This window comes from Schistocerca serialis, unplaced genomic scaffold (genome assembly GCF_023864345.2).
Source record: "Schistocerca serialis cubense isolate TAMUIC-IGC-003099 unplaced genomic scaffold, iqSchSeri2.2 HiC_scaffold_1420, whole genome shotgun sequence".
In the NCBI taxonomy this organism is placed as follows: domain Eukaryota; kingdom Metazoa; phylum Arthropoda; class Insecta; order Orthoptera; family Acrididae; genus Schistocerca; species Schistocerca serialis.
The window spans coordinates 7,147,544-7,168,739 of NW_026047648.1; positions in this window are offsets into that span (position 1 = coordinate 7,147,544).

A 21,196-nucleotide genomic window follows, 5' to 3' on the forward strand; every position below is an offset into this window, starting at 1 on the left:
CAGTTTTCGTCGCAAAAATTAATGGAAATACGATTCCAACTCGTTTCACATCCGCCCTGTTCTCCAGACTTGGCTCCCTCGCGCTACTATTTGTTCCCCAATTTGAAGAAATGACTGGCGGGAGAAATACTTTATTCAAACGAGAAGGTGATTGCAGCAAACAAACAGCTATTTTGAAGACTTGGACAATTACTATTATTCGGAAGGGATCAACAAATTACAATAGCGTTGCACGAAGTGTGTAAGTCTAAAAGGAGACTATGTCGAAAAATAAAAAAGGTTTACCCCAAACACGTGAGTAGTTTTTATTTTTGGACGGACTTTTCAGACGGCCCTCGTATTTACGCAGCGGACTTCAGACGGCTTGTTGACGCCGTGTCACGTCGCGCCCCTGCAACTGATATGTCAAACATTTATGTCAAACAAATTTGATGGCGTAATGGGAACTTTGTCAAATCTCGCCTGTCGTCAAATAAATCAGATCAAATATAGGTCCTCGCCGTAGATTTGATCATAAAAGTCGTTCGTCTTCTGTTCACTGCAGTGTGAAATGTGACCGCTTGGAGAGCTGCCGTCGCTACAGCTATTTCACGTCTGTGTAGTGTGTTCGTAAACATGGCTTCACAGTTGGTGTGTTCCTTACGCTCTTTTCTTTTCCTTCTTTTAATATACTTGTTTCGACTAGGGTGCCGGGTGAGAGAGGGTGACTGTCCACGCTATTAATTGTGTATTACTGGGCATGTGGAATACGCTGCAGGCGATCCCACGTCCACAATCACAACTACAACCATCCACCTCTACATATGGAAACATCGAAGCAGCTTTTCAGCAAGCCGCAATGGACGATGTGGTCAAACTCTAAAATAAAAACTTCTTTCTTAGGTTTCCATTCTACTTTGTCCATTTTTGAACTATGGATGCCACAAGTTAAAAAGCGCTTCATCTGTTTCGTAATTTTTACGAATTTTGCAGTTGTTGGAACAGTAATGACATTAATTGAATTACTCAAAAATAAAACTAGTTCTTACTCCCCATACAGTGTACTGAACGTTTATGTACCTTCACATATTCCCCTTCCAGTGCTTTATAAATAGTTTCACACGTTTCTAGAATTATTTTGCTTAAAGTGCAACGTGATATTCGAGTGCTGTGTTGTAAACTGGAGTGGCTCTCTCAAGAAATCCCCGTGTGACCAGAGCATTTCTCGAGAGAGTATTGTCTTTTGTAATATGATAAGCCACTTTACTGAGCAAATACTGACATAAACTTTCACCCATTCGTAAGCAATTTATAGACAATACAGGCCATTAAAACTGCTACACCACGAAGATGACATGGTACACACGTGAAATTTAACCGACAGGAAGAAGATGCTGTGATACGCAAATGATTAGCTTTTCAGAGCATTCACGCAAGGTTTGCGCCGGTGGCGACTCCTACAACGTGCTGACACGAGGAAAGTTTCCAACCGATTTCTCATACACAAACAGCAGTTGACCGGCGTTGCCTGGTGAAACGTCGTTGTGATGCCCCGTGTAAGGAGGAGAAATGCGTACCATCACGTTTCCGACTTTGATAAAGGTAGGATTGTAGCCTATCGCGATTGCGGTTTATCGTATCGCGACATTGCTGCTCGCGTCGGTCGAGATCCGATGACTGTTAGCAGAATATGGAATCGGTGGGTTCAGGAGGGTAATACTGAACCCCGTGCTGGATCCCAACGGCCTCGTATCACTATCAGTCGAGATGACAGGCATCTTATCCGCATTTCTCTAACGGATCGTGCAGCCACGTCTCGATCCCTGAGTCAACAGATGGGGACGTTTGCAAGACTACAACCATCTGCACGAACAGTTCGACGTCGTTTGCAGCAGCACGGACTATCAGCTCGGAGACCGTGGCTGCGGTTACCCTTGACGCTGCATCACAGACAGGAGCGCCTGCGATGGTGTACTGGACGACGAACCTGGGTGCACGAATGGCGAAACGTCATTTCTTCGGATGAATCCGGGTTCTGTTCACAGCATGACGATGGTGGCATCCGTGTTTGGCGACATCGCGGTGAACGCACATTGGAAGCGTGTATTCGTCATCGCCATACTGGCGTATCGCCCGGCGTGATGGTATGGGGTGCCATAGGTTACACGTCTCTGTCACCTCATGTTCGTATTGACGGTACATTTTAGATGTGTTACGACCCGTGGCTCTACCCTTCATTCCATCCCTGCGAAACCCTACTTTTCAGCAGGATAATGCACGACCGCACGTTGCAGGTGCTGTACGGGCCTTTCTGCATACAGAAAATATTCGACTGCTGCCCAGGCCAGCACATTGCCAGATGTCTCATCAATTGAAAACGTCTGGTCAATGGTGGCCGAGCAACTGGCTCGTCACAATACGCCAGTCACTACTCTTGATGAACTGTGGCATCGTGTTGAAGCTGCACGGACAGCTGTACCTGGACACGCCATCCAAGCTCTGTCTGACTCAATGCGCAGGTGTATCGAGGCCGTTATTACGGCCAGAGGTGGTTGTTCTGGGTACTGATTTCACAGGACCTATGCACCCAAATTGCGTGAAAATGTAATCACGTGTCAGTTCTAGTATAATATATTTGTCCAATGAATACCCGTTTATCATGTGCATTTCTTCTTGGTGTAGCAGTTTTAATGACCAGCAGTGTATTAACCTGACACGTTCCACATCATTGCGAAGCGTCGTATTCATGATCTACGGAACAAGTACGAATCTAGTCTAGGGAGGCGTCCCAGGGTCGTCCGTACAGTGCCAGGGCGGGGTAGTGGTCGTAGCACCTGCCTAGTGAACAGGATGTCTGGGTTCGAATCCCGGCCTCGTCACAAATTTTCCTTCGGTGCTTGGGCGCGCACGCGGCTAATCCCCCCTGTCGGCGACACGTCGGCTCCCGACCTTTGTTCGTTCCTTGGGGCCACACGTCACACGTCGCAGCTACGGCGTCTGTCAGATAGCGCAGGTGGTCAGCCGCTGCCGGCGTCAGAATTCACAGAGCTCTAAGTAAGCGATAAGCACGCCCTGTGCTAAATTTGAATTCCACCAGATAGGGCGCGGGAAGTGCGATAAGGGCCTTGTCAGAAGGCGGGGGGGCGCACCCATCCTGCGTTCTGTAGGGAGCCTGTATACTAGAGTTGTGGCGATTCGTGAATGAGTCGTTCATTTGAACGACTCTAACAACGGGAGGCCGCCAATTGTGAAATTCAGATTCGATTCATACTGCGCATAATAAAAGCTCATTGCCAGAGGTGTAATGTGGCAAAGCACAAAGATGCAATTCCCAGCCATTGTCGAGAAAATCGACAGTTAAAAGACACCGTTGCGGTGAAATACTCTCTACGGTCAATAACTTTCTACAGCGTCGTGGTGCAGCAGTAAGCGCTCGGGTTCGTAATCCGAAGATCGCCGGATCGAATCTCGCTCCATGCAACCTTTTTTTTAGTATTTGTTTTTTGTAATTCATTATATATATATATATATATATATATATATATATATTACACTCCTGGAAATGGAAAAAAGAACACATTTACACCGGTGTGTCAGACCCACCATACTTGCTCCGGACACTGCGAGAGGGCTGTACAAGCAATGATCACACGCACGGCACAGCGGACACACCAGGAACCGCGGTGTTGGCCGTCGAATGGCGCTAGCTGCGCAGCATTTGTGCACCGCCGCCGTCAGTGTCAGCCAGTTTGCCGTGGCATACGGAGCTCCATCGCAGTCTTTAACACTGGTAGCATGCCGCGACAGCGTGGACGTGAACCGTATGTGCAGTTGACGGACTTTGAGCGAGGGCGTATAGTGGGCATGCGGGAGGCCGGGTGGACGTACCGCCGAATTGCTCAACACGTGGGGCGTGAGGTCTCCACAGTACATCGATGTTGTCGCCAGTGGTCGGCGGAAGGTGCACGTGCCCGTCGACCTGGGACCGGACCGCAGCGACGCACGGATGCACGCCAAGACCGTAGGATCCTACGCAGTGCCATAGGGGACCGCACCGCCACTTCCCAGCAAATTAGGGACACTGTTGCTCCTGGGGTATCGGCGAGGACCATTCGCAACCGTCTCCATGAAGCTGGGCTACGGTCCCGCACACCGTTAGGCCGTCTTCCGCTCACGCCCCAACATCGTGCAGCCCGCCTCCAGTGGCGTCGCGACAGGCGTGAATGGAGGGACGAATGGAGACGTGTCGTCTTCAGCGATGAGAGTCGCTTCTGCCTTGGTGCCAATGATGGTCGTATGCGTGTTTGGCGCCGTGCAGGTGAGCGCCACAATCAGGACTGCATACGACCGAGGCACACAGGGCCAACACCCGGCATCATGGTGTGGGGAGCGATCTCCTACACTGGCCGTACACCACTGGTGATCGTCGAGGGGACACCGAATAGTGCACGGTACATCCAAACCGTCATCGAACCCATCGTTCTACCATTCCTAGACCGGCAAGGGAACTTGCTGTTCCAACAGGACAATGCACGTCCGCATGTATCCCGTGCCACCCAACGTGCTCTAGAAGGTGTAAGTCAACTACCCTGGCCAGCAAGATCTCCGGATCTGTCCCCCATTGAGCATGTTTGGGACTGGATGAAGCGTCGTCTGCGGTCTGCACGTCCAGCACGAACGCTGGTCCAACTGAGGCGCCAGGTGGAAATGGCATGGCAAGCCGTTCCACAGGACTACATCCAGCATCTCTACGATCGTCTCCATGGGAGAATAGCAGCCTGCATTGCTGCGAAAGGTGGATATACACTGTACTAGTGCCGACATTGTGCATGCTCTGTTGCCTGTGTCTATGTGCCTGTGGGTCTGTCAGTGTGATCATGTGATGTATCTGACCCCAGGAATGTGTCAATAAAGTTTCCCCTTCCTGGGACAATGAATTCACGGTGTTCTTATTTCAATTTCCAGGAGTGTATATATATATATATATATATATATATATATATATATTCCCGGCAATCAGTTGCAACAATTATGCATATAATAAGTTGTTGAGAGCCGTTTATCGTGGAAAAATTGGCGACTTCGAACATCATTATGTTTTCCGTAAACAAATGTCATTAATTGTCTTCATAATGTTAACCACGTATAGTTAACGGAAGACGTAGAAACGATATTCCGAAACGAATACGTATAGCGTAAGTCAAACGTTCGAATTAGAATAGAGACCCCACGAACACAAATTTGCTGTGGCAGGTATGAAATATAAACTCCGTTACTCGCTCGTTACACTTGAAGGACATGTTGAATGGGCCGAAACGAGCTGCCGCATAACAGCGTAGTAACCTGCTAACTTCGAAAGAAGGTAGATGCGGTCCCTAGCGCAACTTGTAACATCGTCGCAAATCAGTGCGGACGTGAGAGCTTTGGTACACCCTGTTAAACAAACGGAAAAATGGAGGCGATACAATTGGAGAGCGATCCGCCTTCACCAACATGCATAAGCAATTCATATATATATTTGAATTACAAAAAACTAATAATAAAAAAATTGCAAGGCGCGAGATTCGATCCGGCGACCTTTGGATTACGAACCCGAGCGCTTACCGCTCCGCCACGACGCTAGAGAAAATTATTAATCGTAGAGTTTATTTCACCGCAACGGTTTCTTTTAACTGTCGATTTTCTCGACAATGGCTGGGAATTGCATCTTTGTGCTTTGCCACATTACACCTCTGCCCATGAGCTTTTATTATGCGCAGTATGAATCGAATCTGAATTTCACAATTGGCGGCCTCCCCTTGTAAATAAAGAATCTTAAGAATCGAATCGTGATACGGACGAATCGTCGTTCAAAAGAATCGTAAGGACGATTGCGTGTTTCCGAGTCGTGACGATTCCAAGTTCCGACGATTCGTCGATTCTTAGTACGCTATGCTTCGAAGGCAACTTCCGAATCATGCCGAGTCGTGCCGAATGATTACGACCGCCAGATGGCAGTCAAGTGGAGGATGCGTGTGAACAAAGGAAGCTCGAAACGAACAAACGAAGTTCGTGGGCCGTAATATTACTCGTGAAAACCAAGCTGACAATTGGCGGCGGCTGGCGGGAACGAGCGTAAAGGCATCTCCCACTTCCCATCCCTATATGGTGCACATGCGCGGATTCGTATCATCCTAAGTTTTTCTGTACTCTTTCCAATTCCACAGCACCTTATATTTCATAATGAAGCAACTGTCAGCCCTCACACACTGCAAATTTGCTTAACTTCTGTTTCGTCGAAATACAAAGCATAGGCATTTTGCTTTTAATTTGTCTGAGAACTTGCTTCTGCCACTACCATTTATGTGAGAAGACGACATACTTCTAAAGTGTAGGATACAATCGCATACGGCAACATTACTTCACTGCTAATTTGCTAATTCTGTTAGTTCCACCACTGCCGCCACGAAATGGCTGTCCACTAAACCAATATTACAGAGCCTATATAGAGAGAGTGTAGGCTCTCTAACCAATACCTTTCTTGGTGGATCGCCGTGTTGTAATACCGACTTTAAACAAAAGCTTTTTAATTAATAATTTCAAGTTCGAGTTTTCGAATGTTATCGTGTTCAGATTCATATTAAATTTTAGTGGAGTAATGTGGCTGTATACGATTGAGTCCTACTGTTTAGAAGTATGTCGTCTTCTCACGTAAATAGTAGTGACAGCGGCAAGTTGTCAGACAAATTAAAAGCAAAATACCTATGCTTTCTATTTAGAAGAAATGAAAGTTAAGCTAAATTTGCTGTGTGGGAGGGCTGTCAGCTGCGTTATGAATTAAAAAGGTGATGTGGACTCGGAAAGACATCTCAGCACAGAAAAACTTAGGATGATGTGAGCGCCGGCCGCGGTGGTCTAGCGGTTCTAGGCGCTTCCGTTTGGAACCGGGTGACCGCTACGGTCGCTGGTTCGAATCCTGCCTCGGGCATGGATGTGTGTGATGTCCTTAGGTTAGTTAGGTTTAAGTAGTTCTAAGTTCTAGGGGACTGATGACCACAGCAGTTAAGTCCCATAGTGCTCAGAGCCATTTTTTTAATGATGTGAGCCAAACCACGTCCGCCTCACTGCTAGATTTTGTTACTATAAAACAGACGTCTGTAGTTAGTTACGTTCAAGCCACACGACCAGACTGGCGTACCACGTAATTTTGCACCACATTCCACACAAATCGACTCCTCTTTCCTGGCATACTGAAATAAAATAATAGATGCAATCAAATCAAACGTGACCTTTCATCAATTAAGGCATTACACGTATAAATTGAGAATCACACTTGTAACGCCATATGCATATTTACTTATAAATAAACTATTTCTGGCGTATCTTATCATGACACAGTTCGATTCTAACCCCATTGACAATTTCAGACATGTCCTGCCATCTGTGAGTAAGATGTAGAACTTTTTGCACTCCGTTAAGAATCGTGCCATCGCAGACTAGAATGAATCGTGAATGAACCATAGGAATCGATTCTCAATGTGAGATTGAATCGTAGGAATCGAATCGGGAAAAAGAATCGTGTTGCCTAACTCTACTGTATACAGACAGAGTAGCCGTAGGTGAAGTTGCCCGTGATTGGTTGATTAGCTTTGGCGCCATTTTTCTGCCTAAAGTCTCTCGCGCTTCCCATGTTCGCCGTGCTTTTGAGTTGAAGTTCAGAGGACTTTTGGAAACGATTAAAAGGTATTCGAATTATTGCCAGACTTATTATGCGTTGTGCATGCATGTTCGATTTAGTTGTATATCCTTTTTAGTACGAAATTAGCATTTGCGTGCATACTGGTAGCATCACAAGCTTTTCTGAAGCCAATATCTGACAGTCCTTGCTGGAAACGGAAAGTTCCTGTAATTGTTGTGCGGTGCTCATTCGACTTTATAGCGTCAAACTTTATTTCGTTCCGAAACAGAACACTAGGCAATATTTTGGTTTCAGTATTATTGCCTGACTGTTGTAGGTACTCTTGAAGACAGTTTTTAATAGGCCTACTAACTGTGGGGTACAAGGGATACGGTAGTTTTCTTCTTATATTTGGTCGTTATTACAGTAGCCTGTTGTTGTTGTTGTTGTTGTTGTCTTCAGTCCTGAGACTGATACAGCTCTCCATGCTACTCTATCCTGTGCAAGCTTCATCATCTCCCAGTACCTACTACAGCCTACATTCTTCTGAATCTGCTTAGTGTATTCATCTCTTGGTCTCCCTCTACGATTTTTACCCTCCACGCTGCCCCCTCCCCTCCCCCCCAATACTAAATTTGTGATCCCTTGATGCCTCAGAACATGTCCTACCCAACCAATCCCTTCTTCTTCTCAAGGTGTGCCACAAACTCCTCTTCTCCCCAATTCTATTCAATATCTTCTCATTAGTTATGTGATCTACCCATCTAATCTTCAGCATTCTTCTGTATAACCACATTTCGAAAGCTTCTGTTCTCTTCTTGTCTAAACTATTTATCGTTCATGTATCACTTCCATACATCGCTACACTCCATACAAATACTTTCAGAAACGACTTCCTGACACTTAAATCTACATTCGATGTTAAGAAATTTCTCTTCTTCAGAAACGCTTTTCTTGCCATTGCCATTCCACATTTTATATCCTCTCTGCTTCGACCATCATCAGTTATTTTGTTCCCCAAATAGCATTCCATTATCCTCGTTTTGCTTTTGTTGATGTTCATCTTATATCCTCCCTTCAAGACACTGTCCATTCCGTTCAACTGCTCTTCCACGTCCTTTGCTGTCTCTGACAGAATTACAATGTCATCGGCGAACCTTAAAGTTTTTATTTCTTCTCCATGGATGTTAACACCTACTCCAAATTTTTCTTTTGTTTCCTTTACTGCTTGCTCAATATAGAGATTGAATAACATCGGGGAGAGGCTACAACCCTGTCTCACTCCCTTCCCAACGACTGCTTGCCTTTTGTGTCCCTCGACTCATAACTGTCGTATGGTTTCTGTACGAATTGTAAATAGCCTTTCGCTCCCTGTATTTTACCCCTGCCACCTTTAGAATTTGAAATAGAGTATTCCAGTCAACATTGGAAAAAGCTTTCTCTAAGTCCACAAATGCTAGAAACGTAGGTTTGCCTTTCCTTAATCTTTGTTGTAAGATAAGTCGTAGGGGCAGTATTGCCTCACGTGTTCCAACATTTCCGCGGAATCCAAACTGATCTTCGCCGAGGTCGGCTTCTACCAATTTTTCCATTCGTCTGTAAAGAATTCGCGTTAGTATTTTGCAGCTGTGGCTTATTAAACTGATTGTTCGGTAATTTTCACATCTGTCAACACCTGCTTTCCTTGGGATTGGAATTATTATATTCTTCTTGAAGTCTGAGAGTATTTCGCCTGTCTCGTACATCTTGCTCACCAGATGGTAGAGTTTTGTCAGGACTGGCTCTCCCATGTAGCCCACAGTAGCCTACATGTAACATTACCTGATTTCTGTAATCTTTTTCGTTTGTTATCTACGAGAGGTTTTCAGTATATGAGAGAACGTCGTAAGCAGTTGTTTACTTGTGACCTGCGAAAAGCTTGAAGGCGTGACAAGAAGTACTAACACGTCTCACACTTTTTGCATCTCAAAAGCAAACAACTGCTTACGACTTTCATCCATCTGACGTAATACAGGTACGTTAAATCTTTAGCGTTATGCACTATATTTTTTTATTTACGTTACTTTCATTGCAATATGTCTAGTAGACGAACTTTAAAGGAGGTTAATGCAAGAAACGAATAATTTTTACAGCCACTGCATCAAATTTTCCTGTGCTGTACGTAGTAGGCTACTATGAGTATATTACAGCTGTAAAGAAAGGCATTTAACGAATGATTTCGCCATATTGTTTTGCGGTTTTGATTCGGTGAGTGTGTACTCCACTACTGGCCATTCAAAAGTCCCGCCCGCAGTTTGGCAGAAAAATGGCCGCCGTATCGTCCGGTTGGCCACTCCCTCCCTATACAGACAGGCTGTCTAGCGTTCTGACATCCGGCGACCGAGCCGAGGGGAATACTAGCCATCCGGTGGACACGCCGTTCCCTTTCTGCACTCACCTCCGACGGCCTACAGAATCCGTCACACTTCAGGGATATGACCGGAACTATCGTTCGAAGCAAAAAAGGCATTTTTTCACGGCCTCTAAAACGCATACCGTAGCACCTGTAAGCACTCGTTCAGCAGAAGACGTGTTGCACAGCTCAGAAGGTCAACAACCACTCACAGCTCGTAAGGTAAGCACTTTAGAGCCCTGGCATTTTTTTTTCCTCGGTTTTGTCCATAATACCTCATTTCGAAATATGGATAGCAAACACCATCTACATCTACATATACAGGGTGTTACAAAAAGGTGCGGCCAAACTTTCAGGAAACATTCCTCACACACAAAGAAAGAAAATATGTTATGTGGACATGTGTCCGGAAACGCTTACTTTCCATGTTAGGGCCGTGCGGTTCTAGGCGCTACAGTCTGGAACCGAGCGACGGCTACGGTCGCAGGTTCGAATCCTGCCTCGGGCATGGATGTGTGTGATGTCCTTAGGTTAGTTAGGTTTAACTAGTTCTAAGTTCTAGGCGACTGATGACCTCAGAAGTTAAGTCGCATAGTGCTCACAGCCAGATGAACCATTTTTTCCATGTTAAGAGCTCATTTTATTACTTCTCTTCAAATCACATTAATCGTGGAATGGAAACACACAGCAACAGAACGTACCAGCGTGACTTCAAACACTTTGTTACAGGAAATGTTCAAAATGTCCTCCGTTAGCGAGGATACATGCATCCACCCTCCGACGCACGGAATCCCTGATGCGCTGATGCAGCCCTGGAGAATGGCGTATTGTATCACAGCCGTCCACAATACGAGCACGAAGAGTCTCTACATGTGGTACCGGGGTTGCGTAGACAAGAGCTTTCAAATCCCCCCATAAATGAAAGTCGAGAGGGTTGAGGTCAGGAGAGCGTGGAGGCCACGGAATTTGTCCGCCTCTACCAATCCATCGGTCACCGAATCTGTTGTTGAGAAGCGTACGAACACTTGGACTGAAATGTGCAGGAGCTCCATCGTCCACGAACCACATGTTGTGTCGTACTTGTAAAGGCACATGTTCTAGCAGCACACGTAGAGTAGCCCGTATGAAATCGTGATAACGTGCTCCATTGAGCGTAGGTGGAAGAACGTGGGGCCCAATCGAGACATCACCGACAATGCCTGCCGAAACGTTCAAAGAAAATGTGTGTCGATGACGTGACTGCACAATTGCGTGCGGATTCTCGTCAGCCCACACATGTCGATTGTGAAAATTTACAATTTCATCACGTTGGAATGAAGCCTCAACCGTAAAGAGAACTTTTCCACTGAAATGAGGATTGACACATTGTCGGATGAACCATTCGCAGAAGTGTACCCGTGGAGGCCAATCAGCTGCCGATAGTGCCTGCACACGCTGTACATGGTACGGAAACAACTGGTTCTCCCGTAGCACTCTCCGTACAGTGACGTGCTCAACGTTACCTTGTACAGCTGCAACTTCTCTGACGCCGACATTAGGGTTATCGCCAACTGCACGAAGAATTGCCTCGTCCATTGCAGGTGTCCTCGTCGTTCTAGGTCTTCCCCAGTCGCGAGTCGTAGGCTGGAATGTTCCGTGCTCCCTAAGACGCTGATCAATTGCTTCGAACGTCTTCCTGTCGGGACACCTTCGTTCTGGAAATCTGTCTCGATACAAACGTACCGCGCCACGGCTATTGCCTCGTGCTAATCCGTACATCAAATGGGCATCTGCCAACTCCGCATTTGTAAACATTGCACTGACTGCAAAACCACGTTCGTGATGAACACTAACCTGTCGATGCTACGTGCTGATGTGCTTGATGGTAGTACTGAAGAGGAATGAGTCGCATGTCAACACAAGCACCGAAGTCAACATTACCTTCCTTCAATTGGGCCAACTAGCGGTGAATCGAGGAAGTACAGTGCATACTGAAGAAACTAAAATGAGCTCTAAGATGGAAAGTAAGCATTTCCGGACACATGTCCACATAACATCTTTTCTTTCTTGGTGTGCGAGGAATGTTTCCTGAAAGTTTGGCCGTACCTTTTTGTAACACCCTGTATATCCTTACGCCACACTGTATCTTCCTATTTCACCTTATACCTGTTGCTCGCCCTTACGTCATTACTTTAGAACGGCCCTCAGTTGTGCGTTCTGAAATCCATCGGCAAAAAGCCTAACAAAAGCCGGCCAGCACGGAGATTTATACGGGGCGTTTGTTTTAGTGTGAGACAACTAAATATCTCCAACACGGCGCATCGTCTGAAAAAAAAAAAAAAAAATGTTCTAGGTGTAAAGTTAACGTCAGTCTGTGCTACAAAACATCCTAAGCTCCCCCGTCCGGCGTGGCCGCGATCAGCTTTGTATTTTCAAATCGGAACAATTTATTGTATTTTCAGATTCTACCAAGCGGTGTGTGGCTGAGGGCACTATTCGCGTTAAAGTCGTACTCCCCCCCCCCCCCCCCCCCTGTGTTCCACTCGCGGATCACACGAGGGAAAAACGACTGCCTGAACGCCTCAGTACGAGCTCTAACTCCCCTTATCTTTGAACGGTGATCATTGCGCGATTTGGAAGTCGGTGGTAATATGCTCTACATCCTCGGTGAAGATCGGATTTTGGAATTTAGTGATCAGCCCCTTCCGTTTACCCGTTGTCCATCTGCAAGTGTGTCCCAATTCAAACTTTCTATCAGATTTCTAACGCTCTCGCGATGGCTAAATGTACCAGTCACGAATCTTGCCGTTCTTCTTTGGACCTTCTCAATCTCTTGAATCAGACCCAACTGTTAAGGTTCCCATAGAGACGAACAGTACTCTAAGACTGGACGAACTAACGTATTGTAAGCTATTTCCTTTGTCGAAGGACTGCATCGCTTCAGGATTCTAGCAATACACCGCAATCTAGAGTTCGCCTTACCCGTTACTTGTGTAATCCGATCGTTCCATTTGAGATCATTTCGAATAGTCACACCCAGGTAGTTGACTGATGTTACGCTTCCAAAGACTGATCATGTATTTTTTACTCGTACAATAACGGGGATTTTCGCCTTGTTATTGCAGTAGGTTACACTTACTAATTTTAAGACATAGCCTGCCAGTCATTACGCCACGCATTTATTTTCTGCAAATCCTCACAGATTTGTTCACAACTTTCGTGTGATACTACCTTCCTGTAGACTACAGCATCATCGGCAAACAGTCTCAGACTGCTGTGAATACTATCGACCAGATCGTTTATGTAAATCCTAAAAAGCAGAGGCGCTATTAGGCTGCCCTGGGGCACACCTGTTGAAGTTACCCCGTTCAGGACGACATACTGCTACCTGTCTGTCGGAAAACTTTCTGTCCAACCGTATACGAGGTGCGGCTAGAAAAAAACCGGACTGATGCTGGAAAAAACATTTATTTACAATTATTTACAATTTCATGTTGTCTCCTTCAATGTACTCTCCTCCTCGGTCTCTACACCGCTCCATACGAATTTTCCACTGTTCATAGCAATGCTGCAGATCATTTTCGGTAAGTCCATACATTACTTCCGTCGCTTTTTCTTTTACTGCTTCAACAGTCTCAAATCTAGTTCCTTTCAAAGCTGACTTGACTTTAGGGAAAAGAAAAAAGTCACAGAGGGCCAAGTCAGGTGAGTAGGGTGGATGATCTAAGATGGGAATGTTGTGTTTTGCCAAAAACGTCTTCACTGACAACGCACTGTGAGCTGGGGCATTGTCTTGGTGAAGGATCCATGACTTTTTTCTCCACAAATCGTTCCGTTTTATCCGTTCTCGCTCACGTAGGGTAGCCAGGACGCTAATGTAGTAATGCTGATTCACTGTTTGTCCCTCTGGTACCCAATCAATGTGCACAATCCCTTTGGTGTCAAAAAAAACAATCATCATTGCCTTGAATTTCGATTTTGACACTCGTGCTTTTTTTTATCGTGGAGAACCAGGAGTTTTCCAATGCATCAATTTTGTAAGAAGGTGGGATCACTTTCAATGTTTTCCAGGATGTCAGAACAAATCATTCTTCGGCGTTCCTTCTGTTCAATTGTGAGACACTTTGGAACCATTTTTGAACCACTTTGTTCATGTTGAAACTTTCATGAAGAATCTGCCCAACACTTTCCTTGTCAACTCCTGTTAACTCAGACACTGCTCTGATTGTTAAACGGCGATCTTGTCGAACAAGTTTACCGATTTTTTCAATGTTTGCATCAGTTTTTGCTGACAATGGTCTGCCAGTGCGAGTGTCATCACTGGTGTCTTCGCGGCCATCTTTAAATCGTTTAAACCACTCAAACACTTGTGTTCGCGATAAACAATCATCGCCGTACACTTGTTGTAACATGACAAACGTTTCACTTCCAGATTTTCCTAGTTTGAAACAAAATTTGATGTTAACACGGTGTTCTTTCTGTACACTCAACATTTTCCGACGCACAGACAAAACGTCAACTACTTAAAACAGACGCCACGGGCAGACTGAGTGCAGGAAGCAGATGAAACTCGAGCAGTAGGCGGAGCGAGAGTCACGTGACAGGCCACGCGACTTTCAGCCTTATTGCATTCGTTTTATTGTTTCACCAGTACTAGTCCGGTTTTTTTCTAGCCACACCTCGTATGTCACTGGATAGACCGTAAGCGCGCACTTTTTGTAGCAAGCGACTGCTACGGTCGCAGGTTCGAATCCTGCCTCGGGCAGGGATGTGTGTGGTGTCCTTAGGTTAGTTAGGTTTAAGTAGTTCTAAGTTGTAGGGGACTGATGACCTCAGATGTTAAATCCCATTGTGCTACAAGCCGTTTGAACCACAGACCACCAGTAAAACGGATTCGTGTCACAGAATCGAAGATGACGATCTCACAGCTCTGAAGATGTATACAGTGTGTTTCAAAAAGAATATACGTATTACAAAGTATTACTGTACAGCGTGTATATAAAGTCCGGCAACACTTTCAATTATTTATGGCACAAGAACCAAACATTGTACAGATATCATATAGATGTCAGTTTGAAGAGAAACCCTGAAAGTTTTTTTTTCTCCATGTACACCGCCACAGCGTAGTTCGGTAATTTGCCGATAGTTAGCGCTAGTCGCAAACATGGTGACTTCCGGTGCGGAGCGAGCTTACTGTGTGTTGGAGGAGTTCGACAGGCGTGCTACAGCTACAGCTGTTGGACGGATGTTTAGAACCAAGTACGGTAAGAAGCCAACAACAAGCAAGGCCATTTACCACTGGCACAACAAATTCGTTACGATGGGTTGCTTGCGCCCGGCAAAAAGTGCGCATCCTGTGAGCTCGAAATGGCTCCCATGATAGTGTGGAAAGTCCTGCGGCAGAAGCTGTCTGTGGCTGAGAACACTATGCGACTTGACCTCTGAGGTCATCAGTCCCCTAGAACTTAGAACTACTTACACCTAACTAGCCTAACGACACCACACACACACCCGTGCCCGGGGCAGGATTCGAACCTGCGACCGTAGCAGTCGCGCGGTTGTGGACTGAGGCGCCTAGAACCGCTCGGCCACCGCGGCCGTCTACGAAACCATCCAGATTGGACTTAGTGGGTACCCGCACACGGAGCTGCCGCAGCGACGCATAGGCCGTGCTAGGCGAGGGGGCAGCCGACTCACAAAATGGCCTCCCCCCCGCATCACCAGATCTGTGTGACACTTTTTCTGTGGGGACACATTATTAAAGATGTGGTGTATGTACCGCCTCTACCACGTGATGTGGCAGAGAATACGGGAAGCGACTGTCACAGGCTACGATACCATGCTGGAAAGGGAATGGCAAGAATTCGATTACCGTATTATTGACGCCTGCCGGGTCACTCCTGGTTCACATATGGAATGTTTGTTAAAAAATCTTTCAGAGTTTTCTTCAAAACGCGATATGTATGACATCTGTACAGTGTATAGTTCTTGTGCAATAAATAATTGAAAGTGTTCTAGGACTTTATGTACATCCCGTATTTTGTCCAAACTACCGATCGCTGCGCCACGGTTCCGCTACTGGAGAAACGAATACATAGTTTAGTTGATACCAGTAGTCGCTAGATGTCAGTTGTCTTCTCTTTTGCTTGGTAGCCGTCATATGTTTAAAATGGCTACTCCGCAGCAGAAATGATTTTGTGTTCCCGAGTTTGCGAAGTGCAATTCAGTGATTACAGTGCAAAGACGTTTCAGGTTGAGCTACCAAATTGATCCTCCGGTTGTGTGTTGGAACATTCGCAGATGGTATCGAATGTTTCTAGACACAGCATGTGTACGTAAAGAGTTCTGGCCGCGCTCGTCTTCCCGAAGAAAATGTCGCACGAATTTAAACTGCTTTCAAAATCAACTCGTCTTGCCAGTCGCGAGTTAAAACTACCTACAACAACAACTGGCGTATTTTGGGACGTCGGTTGCTTATGGAGCTGTAAAGGTTACAGCTGTTACAAGCTCTCCGTCCTGATGACAAACGCAAACGTGTGGCATTTTGTAATTAGCTTCTTGATGCTACTGACATTGTGTTCAGTGACGAAGCGATTATCTTAGCGGTCACGAAAACAAACACAATGTTCGAATTTGGTGCCTACAGCAGCCATTGAACATGCACGAGATTCGCCCACAGTGAATGTGTTTTGCCGGCCGCTGTGACCGAGCGGGCGTAGGCGCTTTAGTCTGGATCCGCGCTGCTGCTACGGTCGCAGGTTCGAATCCTGTCTCTGGCATGGATGTGTGTGATGTCCTTAGGTCAGTTAGGTTTAAGCAGTTCTAAGTCTAGGACACTGATAACCTCAGACGTTAAGTCCCGTAGAGGTTAGAGCCATGTAGATGTAGTTTTGAACCATTTTTCCATGTGTTTTGTGCGACATCTCGATCGTATTCTTCTCTGATAGAAACACGGTTAACGATCAGCAGTATCTCGCCATTTTACAAAAGTCGTCGTTTGCGAGGCTGCACGAGGACAAGTTCTTTTTGAAACTTCCTGGCAGATTAAAACTGTGTGCCGGACCGAGACTCGAACTCGGGACCTTTGCCTTTCGCGGGCAAGTGCTCTACCGACTGAGCTACCCAAGCACGACTCACGACCCGTCCTCACAGCTTTACTTCTGCCAGTACCTCGTGTCTCCTGCCTTCCAAACTTTACAGAAGCTCTCCTGCGAACCTTGCAGAACTAGCACTCCTGAAAGAAAGGATATTGCGGAGACATGGCTTAGCCACAGCCTGGGGGTTGTTTCTAGAATGAAATTTTCACTCTGCTGTGGAGTGTGCGCTGATATGAAACTTCCTGGCAGATTAAAACTGCGTGCCGGACCGAGACTCGAACTCGGGACCTTTGCCTCTCGCGGGCAAGTGCTCTACCAACTGAGCCACCCAAGCACGACTCACGCCCCGTCCTCACAGCTTTGGAAGGTAGGAGACGAGGTACTGGCAGAAGTAAAGCTGTGAGGACGGGGCGTGAGTCGTGCTTGGGTAGCTCAGTTGGTAGAACACTTGCCCGCGAAAGGCAAAGGTCCCGAGTTCGAGTCTCGGTCCGGCACACAGTTTTAATCTGCCAGGAAGTTTCGTATCAGCGCACACTCCGCTGCGGAGTGGAAACTCTCATTCTGGAAACAAGTTCTATTTTCAACAAGACGGGGCACCCAACCACTGGAGTCGCCAAGTGCGTGAATATCTGAATGAAACTGAACCGAACCGTTGGATTGTTCGCCAAGGAGCCGGCGATTTAGCACGTCTCAGGTGGGCTCCACGGTCACTGGATTTGACAACCCCTGACTTCTCCCTGTGGGGGTTTCATTAAAGACAACGTCGGTGTACCGCCACTCTCATAAAACATAGAAGAGCTGAAAAACCGGATCCGTACCGCCGTAACGTCAGTGACGAAGGACATGCTTGCCCGAATATAGGAGGTATTTGAGTACCGATGTGATACTGTTCGTGTCGCTGACGGAGGACGAACATCTGTAATCTCAACTTGAGAGTGTCGTAAGTGTGTGTGTGTGTGTGTGTGTGTGTGTGTGTGTGTGTGTAAAGTTTCATATTCCTATGTCTTCAAATTTAACAAACATATGCGCTCGTAATGCGTATATTCTTTTTGAAACACCCTGTACTCTTATTTCAAAGCCCATGTTTAACAGACTTTTTGTTTGGAATAATCGTGCCTGTAACATCCCTGAATACTGAACACTCCTCGCGTCACACCCTGCACAAACAATGCAGACTGCAATTAAAGCGAATTGGGACTCCGCGTAGTACGTAATGTTGGGTGAAACACGTCGTATGTTAGCGCAGAATTAAATGGTTTGGTTTCTTGTACAGTAACATTTGCTCCTTCTAGTCGCGATTTCTTTCTCTTTTTTACTACCAATTTCTACGAGGGTGAGTCAAACGAAAACCTTAAATTTGTAATAACAAATCGAAATTTCGCGCCGTTATCCTGTAAGTCGAGGGACATGAAAGGGAAGCAGTGGTTGGGAAGGGAACGAGACAGGGTTGTAGCCTCTCCCCGATGCTATTCAATCTGTATATTGAGCAAGCAGTAAAGGAAACAAAACAAAAATTCGCAGGAGGTATTAAAATCCGTGGAGGAGATATAAAAACTTTGAGGTTCGCCGATGACACTGTAATTCTGTCAGAGACAGCAAAGGACCTGGAAGAGCAGCTGATCGGAATGGACAGTGTCTTGAAAGGAGGATATAAGACGAACATCAACAAAAGCGAAACGAGGATAATGGAATGTAGTCGAATTAAGTCGGGTGATGCTGAGGGAATTAGATTAGGAAATGAGGCACTTGAAGTAGTAAAGGAGTTTTGGTATTTGGGGAGCAAAATAACTGATGATGGTCGAAGTAAAGAGGATATAAAATGTAGACTGGCAATGGCAAGGAAAGCGTTTCTGAAGAAGAGAAATTTGTTATCATCGAGTATAGATTTAAATGTCAGGAAATGGTTTCTGAAAGTATTTGTATGGAGTGTAGTGTAGCCATGTATGGAAGTGAAACGTGGACGATAAATAGTTTGGACAAGAAGAAGAGAATAGAAGCTTTCGAAATGTTTTGCTACAGAAGAATGCTGAAGATTAGATGGGTAGATCACATAACTAATGAGGAGGTATCGAATAGGATTGTGGAGAAGAGGAGTTTGTGGCACAACTTGACTAGAAGAAGGGATCGGTTGGTAGGACATGTCCTGAGGCATCAAGGGATCACAAATTTAGCATTGGAGGGCAGCATGGAGGGTAAAAATCGTAGAGGGAGACCAAGAGATGAATACACTATGCAGATTCAGAAGGATGTAGGTTGCAGTAGGTACTGGGAGATGAAGAAGCTTGCACAGGATAGAGTAGCATGGAGAGCTGCATCAAACCAGTCTCAGGACTGAAGACCACAACAACAACAACGGGTATGGTATGGTTAAAACAATGGTCAGTCAGATAGTTTGTCAGTGGTATCTAAAGAAAAGTATATAATATTATATGCTTTTTTGCTTTCAAAGAGCTCACGTCAGCATTTTCTATTATGTTAAGCAACACTAAAAAACTTGTGAGAAAATGAAACGCCTACAGCCGTCCTTCCGATTTTATTTATTTTTAAGCCACCAGTTTCGGCGCTTCGATGCGCTACCTTCAGGCTGTAGTTGATGCTGAAGAGGTGTGTACCGCATCAGTGGCCAACATTCATTCATAGACTGTTTGAAAACTTTGGAGTGAGCACTCCAACCATCCAAACTGCTAGCTACAAAATAAATAAAATCATAAGGACGGCTGTAGGAGTTTCGTCTCGTCCCCGAGACGTCCTGTCGGAAGGATGGACACACAAAAACTGAAAACAAACTTTGTCAGGTGCACTCACTGCTACGTTGAGGTTCTATTATATGCAAAACTTAGCCTTTCATTTTGAATGCTCACCTGTCTCGTTCGTGAGTTAATCTTTTACATATTCAGACAGTTAAATGTCACGATGTTAAATTGTGAAAAGACAGATGAAGTGTTTATTATTGCCTCATGTGTGTGACAGAAAGTGGAAAAAAGTGAAACATGGAATCGACAGGTGAAGTATTCCTCAGGACAGGAAATTTTGTTATTGAGCAATTTATGAACACTTAATGGAAATCCGTATTCCCAACACCAATATTATTATTTCAGACTCCCACAATCTGGATATCCTAAGAAGAATTATATCAATAGAGTAAAAAAAGGTATTGTATTGACGTCTGACGCGTTTAAATCTGTCACCCTTACGTGATCAACACAACCAATCATCCACTGGAATTCTGCGGACAATAACGCCAAACGTAAGAGAAACACAACAAGCTGAAGGTTTGGAGAAATGTAATTCAGTCATTCTCCCACCAAAAAATTAGGACCCTCACGGTAGCTGAAGAAATTGAGCAGTTTTTCAAATCTCACATAAAACTTGGATTACAGTACTCTCACTTTCCTCGAGTGATTCTCGTATAATAGTGAACGTATCACGTGACGTATATTTTTGTGTTGTATTACATGTCCGTACACTTATTCAGTAACGTGAACAGCACAAGAAATTGAGCTTCGAATTTTACTTACAGAATTCAGCTTACGTATTAGTTCATACTTTTAAAAAAAGCAAGTTTTTAACATTACACTGGAACAGTGCAGCGGCAAAGTTCGGCATACTTTCTGTTGCAGCTGCGAGGATAACCTTCATATAAATAATATGCAACACCAACAACCGTCCAATATCAACCGAAATGAACCGGACAGTTAATTATTTAAGGTTACGGCACGATTCATACGACATTCGTGCCGCTTTGCACTACTCGCAATTATAATTATACTGGTAAGTAAACTGATGAATTCAACCAACTTCGTTATTTATCGGTAATCCTATCTGGAGTATTCAGTAGTGAAAAATAACTGAGCGTTATTTATAACCGTTAAAAATAGCGGTTATATATATAAGTGACTGTGACCGTGATAACTGTTACTACAAAATAACTGTTTGGCCCACCATTATTTGTAATGTTAAAAATAACGGTTATAAAAAAATAACTGTTTGGTGCACCCGTGGGCACCACGGCGGCGCTCCTGGCGGCGGACTGGGGTACTGATGCACTACGTGAAGCGAACTTGAGGTTGTTTTCTACAAAATGACTCGTCT